Source organism: Hibiscus syriacus, unplaced genomic scaffold, assembly GCF_006381635.1.
Source record: "Hibiscus syriacus cultivar Baekdansim isolate YM2019G1 unplaced genomic scaffold, ASM638163v2 tig00113726_pilon, whole genome shotgun sequence".
NCBI classification, from domain to species: domain Eukaryota; kingdom Viridiplantae; phylum Streptophyta; class Magnoliopsida; order Malvales; family Malvaceae; genus Hibiscus; species Hibiscus syriacus.
The window spans coordinates 1,299,766-1,307,028 of record NW_024063472.1 but is presented as its reverse complement, the minus strand read 5'-3'; positions in this window follow the sequence as shown (position 1 = coordinate 1,307,028).

The following is a 7,263-nucleotide window of genomic DNA, read 5'->3' as shown; positions in this document are numbered from 1 at the left end:
CTAGATGGCCCAAAAAGATCTAAATGGATCAATTGCAATACTCTACTAGTTGATACATCATTAACGGATTTAAAAGAAACTCACTTTTGTTTTCCTTTAGCACAAGCATCATAGATTTTATCATTATCAAATTTTAGCTTAGGCAGCCCCTTAACCAAATCTCCTTGAATTAACCATTGCAAGACAATCATACTAGCATGTCCTAGTCTCCTATGCCATAACCAAATATCATGCTCATCCTTAGAAACTAGGCATCAATTAGTCATATTTATATAGTCTAAATGCACCATGTATATGTTTTCTATTCTATGACCAACAAGCATAATCTGATTAGATGCAATGTCAATAACTTTACAACCATTAGTTTCAAATATGACATTGAATCCTTTATAACAAAATTGACTAATGCTCAAAAGATTATACTTTAATCTATTCACATATAAAACATTTCTAATTTGTATAGAAGAGGTATTGCCTATTGTACCTATACCTTCGATGTAACCTTTTGAATTATCACCAAAAGTCACTTCTCCTCTATTTTTGGCGTTAATCTCTATGAACCGACTTTTTTCTCTGGTCATTTGTCTTGAGCATCCACTATCAAGGTACCATGAGTTTGAATTTGTTTCCCGTGCCTTGTAGCAATGCTCATTTTCCTATAAACATAGATTAATTTCTAATTTTTGGTACCCAAATTCTTTTGGTTCCATATTCATTAGTTTAAAAAATCCTAGTCCCCTTAGGTATCCATTTGTGTAGGATATCTTTATCTTTAGTAGTAATGAGTCATTTAGGAACCCATATACTTTTAACGATTTTTCCATTAGAGGTTCTTCGGGGACCTCTATGATTGTAGTTTTTAAAACTTTTTCTAACAAAGTTGGATTTTGAATTTTCTCCATTTGCAAAACGTTTTGTTCCAACTTTATCAAAAGAAGCTTTAAGATCATCAATTTTCTTTTGATGATCATCATTGACCTTTGAAAGTAAATTTTGCAAATCTAAATTTTTCTTTTCAAACTCTTCTAGTTTGATTTGCAAATCACTAATTTTACTTTAAAATCATTGTTGGTTTTGGATATGAGCTTATTTTCATTTTTCAATTTTGAAACATCATTTTTATATTTTAAAAACAATTTCTCATAATCCGAAGCCAACCCATTATATTCCTCTAATAACTCATCATAAGATAAATCATCTAATGAGTTAGAGATTACCTTAGAATCTTCCCCGACTGCCATCAAGCAGAAGTTTGCTACTTCTTATTCCTTGTCATCAGAACCTTCTTCATCGCTCCATGTAGCCACATGAGCCTTGTGCTTATTCTTTGATTGACACTTTCTCTTCAATTGTGGGCAATCATATTTGACATGCCCTGGCTTTTTGCATTCATAGCAAATGATAGGGTCTTTCACTTTTGGTTCATTTTTTAGGCCTTCATTTCGTTTGAATTTTCTTCCTCGGTAAGGTCTCATCATTTTTCTGAACCGTTTGGCAAACAATGTCATTTCCTCGTTATCATCATCTTCATCTGAATCACTCTCATCTTTTGTGGATTTGAGAGCAACTCTAATGTTTTTCTTCTTCTCCTTCTCTTTTGGTATCTCGTCAATCTTATCAAGGTCCACCTCATCTTCTAGCATCATTTCATGAGTGAGGAGGGAATCGATTAGCTCTTTAAGAGTTAAGGACTTTAGGTTCTTAGCCTCAATGATTGCAGTGTTCTTGGATTACCACGATTTTGGAAGTGAGTAAACTAACTTCCTCACAATCTTTTAATTTGGAATGATCTCTCCATATGATTTGAGACCATTGACAATCGTTGAGAATCTATCCGTCACAGCTTTGATATCTTCATTTGGTTTCATCCTGAAATTTTCATAGCTATGTGTTAGATGACTAATTTTAGATTTTTTTACCTCGTCGGTGCCTTCATGAGTGACTTGTAGTTTATCCCATATTTCTTTGGTGGTTGTACAAGATGAAACTCTTCCATATTCATCTGGTCCAAGAGTAAAAAATATGATATGGATGGCTTTGGAGTTGAGCTGGAACATTCTTGTCTCTCCTTCACTCCACAATCTTGGATGAGTGAGAGGCTTGATATATCCGTCTTCTACAATGTTCCATGCTCCCATGTCACTTGCTTGAATGAAATACATCATCCTATTCTTCTAATAGACATAGTTAACTCCATTGAATAAAGGAGGCTTGTTGACGGACATCGAATCGAGACCGAAGTCAGAGTTTGAAGCGCCGACCATTGATGACTTGAAAATCAATGTAACTCTTCCCGAATAGACTCAAGAGGCGATTAAACCTTCAAATGAGTGAGGCTCTGATACCAATTGTTGAGTTAATTGATCGATGGAGTTGGCTAAAAGGGGGTTGAATTGGCAAATAAAAATTTTGGTGGAAGCTTTGCAGAAAATTGAAAAGATTTGTACAACTATTTAGAGTGGTTTGACTTTCTCAACCAAAGTCTACGTCTACTACCTTAGCTATCCACACTAAGGATTTTCCACAAATTCACTAATTTGTCTTTCTTTTGAGGACAAAGAGTAACCTTACAAAACCCTCAAGAATTATACCCCAAATTCTTGAGAATACTTTCTCCCAAAGAAAATAATGCAAATTTTGCAAACTTGCAAGAAAATCCTCACAAGGCAAGATGTTTGCATAATTCTAGAACAAAGAAAGAACACTCAAGAATAATACAATTGAGCAAAATAAGTGTTCTTGAAAGCAAAAATGAATATTGAATGAAATAGGTTTGAAAATGCTCAAACTTGAGGTTTGATGCTTTCTCTTTGATTCTCTCTTGATTCTTGTTGATTGTTGTTTCTTGTTATTGATCAATGGCTTCTAAGCTTGTTTAAATACACCTTTAAATGATTCTGAATGTTGGGGATGATTAGTGGAGTCAATAGAGCCATTTTAGTGTGAAATCAATTAATAAAACAGCTTAGAGCGTGGGGGGAATCGGTACCCCCTCTTGGGGAATCAGTTCCCTAAGTGTAAAATTCAAATATTTCAACCGTTAAACAGGGGGAATCTAGAATTTCTAGCTTTGAAATGGTTCGAAAGATTTTGTAAAATTGTTTTGAAATTATTTTAAGATTAAAACTTAATTTTACACTTGAGTAAGGATTAAAATGACATTTGAAAGATTTGGAGTAATATTTTGATATTCGAATAATTATATCGAATATACTTAGAAAATCTTTTTGGAAAATATTAAAATTCATTTAACTTAATTTGTTATATCGAAATATCAAAATGTTTTCAACACTGAAGTATAGAGGTACAACTCTGATCAAGCTGTTAAATCCTTACAGACTTAAGGTGACCCTTGGGTAGGATCTCAGGCCCCAAGGCATTTCCCTTAAGTTAATCATGGGACTACTTATGGTATACGGGTTGAGGGTAGTTTTAGGGTTTACTTCATGGTTACACTAATAAGATTTACTGGATCACGATCCAGATATTACGAGTTACTGTTAAAATTGCTTTCTACTGGATTTTTATATGGATAGGATTCTGGAGTATGGAGGCACAGCCCTGATCGAGCTGGTAAGACCTTATGGACCTAATGATACCCTTGGATAGGCCCCAAGGCATATCTTAGGTTGCTCCCTTTGTTGTGTGCTTAGGGTAAGCCCTACGGACGTAGTTCTAGGGAGCTGCATAATGGAGTTTGGTTGGAGGGTTTCGTTATGGTTTTAAAAGATTAATATATTTTCACTGGTTTTAAATGGAACATACTAGACATCATATTCAATCTCCTAAAAACCTTGTACTATGAATGTTTATGACCTAAGATCTTCATGGCTTCTACTTGATTAACTACCAGTAGAACCCCAGATTATCCTGAAAATCGGTATACGTCAGATTTAATAAGGAAATTATATGGCTTTCCATTTATCTGCATGTCCTGTAGTATCAACTGGTAGTATTGTATTACTGAGCTTCCTAAATCTCACTCTGTTACTCACCTTTTCAAGTTAAAAGATTTGTACCAGTGCATCTATCGACATCAGTAAGGGAGTTCTTCCGATGTTGTTTGCAGAGTATGGTAGATATAATTATGGAGCATGTAATTGTATTTTGTTTTATATACGAGTCTGAAAATTTGTTTTATTTCTGCATACTGATAAATCATTTTATGAGTTACAAGTTTTAATAAAAGTTCTAATTTTTTTGAGGTTTTTACCATGGGTCTTTCCGGTGGCCCTAATGTGACACCCTAGATTGAATCGGGTTAACTGTATTGGTCTGAGGGGGTTACATTATATCACTTAAACCTATATACACACCTTTCAGCAATGACACCTCTTCAGCTTTCCTCAACAAGCAACTAAGAGCCCCTCCCACTAGATTAAAAAGCAGGGGAGATAATGGACATTCTTGACTAAGACCACGACTTATCTTAAACCAATTTAACAGAGAACCATTAACCAATACTACAATAGAGGCAGAAGAAATGCACATACAGATCCAATTTCTCCACTTCATCCCAAAACCCATTTTATTCAAAATAAAGTCTAAAAATCCCCAATCTACAGTGTCATTGGCTTTGTTGAAATCGGCCTTGATCTTCTATTATTTTGTTAGCTATTAAGGAACGATCCATAACTGGAAAAGCAAATTGATTTTCACCCACCACCTCCTAATACACCTTGCTAGTCTTCTCGCTAATACTTTTATTAAATTGATTTTGCTCATTACCTTAGTAATAAACCCTGTTTATTCAATTTAATACATGTGATAATTGAAAAGCACTTCAGGTTACATTCTCTATTTTCTGTTTAATTATTTCGGCAATCAACCTTACTTTTAAAATTAAAACGCATTTATTTCTAAAAGTCAACGTTGGTTTGGATGTTGTTTTTAATTATAGTTGGGATGAAGTATCGGCCTGTGGCATATTCAATTTCATGTGAACATACTTAGCAGCAGTCTGCTAAGGAAAATCAAGTTCAGATTCGATTCTCGACGAGATAACATAATCCAAGTCGGGCTTTTCCAACAATTTGTTTGTTTGTTTTAAAGATAATAGTCATAGTTAGTCCATTCAAGAATCGACTTTAGTGACTTGGGAAGACCAATTACCAAAGAGAAATACAAGTTACAATGGTTTGGGTCTTATATACTGTAACTGATATGAATCTGAGAGTAAAAAATCCATTTTGATTATCAAATGAAATTTAAACAACACTAGGTATAGGTAATTTTCACATTTTTGTTTTAAATATCTTTTTACATTTTCATTTATTTTACTTCAATTTTAATTCTATATTTTCCACTTCATTTACCTACATTTATCTCTTACTCGCCAACCCCCATTTTATTTATTTTTTGTAGCTGTCTGGATTGAAATCAACACGAAATTAAAATAGGAATTTCTAAGTCCTCATGGATCGACCCTTTTCTCCACTTTACTTCTTATTTATATTTAATTTATTAGAGAAGATGATTTTATTTGACGAATAAAACTACGCTTATCAAATTGGCGCCATTAATGGGGAACTTCAGTAAGTTACTAATTTAATTTTTTGTTTTTGATTTTATGACCATACAAAATCCGAAAGATTTGGTAGATCTTAACCCAGAGATCGAAGCGAGAGCTCGTAAAACTTACGGCCAAACACTTCGACAAAAGAAACAATAATGAGAACAAAGCAAGCAATAATCAAAATTGGAATCCACTTCTGAGACACAATCCCATACCCAATCTTATGAATAATTGGTGCCTAACACCACTCCAAGTACTTCAATCGCAACGCCCATGCCAAAAGTTGAACCGATGGCAAATCGAACAATCAAAGAGCTAGCCGTTGTAGCTCCCGCTATGCAACATCCACTTTGCATCACTTTTGATAACGACAAGACCCCTTATCAACTCAAGATGAGACTAATCCATCTCATTCCTACCTATAATTGTCTTCCCAGTGAGAGTCCGCATAAACATCTCGCAAAATTACACATTGGTTGCTCCAGTATGAAGCCCCAGGGAGTATCCGAGGATCAAATCAAGCTTAGATTTTTCCATTTTTCCTTAGCTGAATTGTCTAAGGAATGGTTATTTTATTTACCACCAAATTCCATTACTACTTGGGTTGATTTAATGTGTGTTTTCCTTGACAAATATTTTCTAGCAACGAAAGCAAGCGAGCTAAGGAGAAGCATTTTTTGGAATTCGACAAAATGAAGGAGAGACACTTTACGATTATTGGTATAGGTTTAAGAAGTTATGTGTCAGTTGTTCGCAACATGGTCTATCCGAACAAACGATTCTTCAATATTTATATGAAGGAAAGTTTTTGGTAGAAAAGAAGATAGTAGATGTTGCCAATGGAGGTGCTTTCATCAACATGACCCTAATCACAACAAGGAATTTAATTTTCACAATGATGACTAATTAACAACAATTTGGCTCGTCAAGTAAACTCAACTGATGCTTCACAAAGTAAGTTTTGTTTCAATTAACTGACATAGTTAATTTACTTGTTTCAGGAAAAATTGGAGCAGCGAAGGTTTGCGGGATTTGTACGATGCCATATCACCCGAAAGACTTCTGGCTAATGTTATAAGAGGAGTCCAAAGCTGAAGTAAATGACATTGGTAATTTTATGAGACCTCCTCAAAAGCCTTACAACCCATACGTCAATACCTTTAATCTAGGATGGAGGGATCATTCGAACCTAAGTTATGGAAACAATCAGAGAGCGAATCTGATTTATCAAATTCCCCATCCGTCCCCACTCAATTGGCATAAAAGTCTTCCCAATAACCAATTATCGGAAAATTAGCCTTATCCCAAGAGAAATTCCAAAACCAAACCCAGACTCGCTTTCAAGAGCTTGAAAAGCAAATGAGTTAGTTGCCACAAACGGTGGGGCGGTTATAGTCTCCAATTAGATTACCGTCACAAACTGAAGCCAATCCAAGAGAAAATGCCAGCGCAATATCCCTATGAAGTAATATCGTCATCTCCCCCGAGATCCCAGAGAAGAGTCCCACACCACACAAGATGAATAAAGAAACTAATATGTTACCTCTTCCTAACTCAGGTAATAACACATCTTCATCTTTTATTTCAACTTACGAAGTTCTGACTCCTTTTTCCTTCTAGATTAATGAAGCAGGACAAGCAAGCTGAAGAGATGAAGATCTTAGATGTTCTAAAAAGTGAAAATAAATATTCCACACCTTGAGGTGATTCGGAAGATTCTAAAATATGCTAAATATCTTAAGGACCAC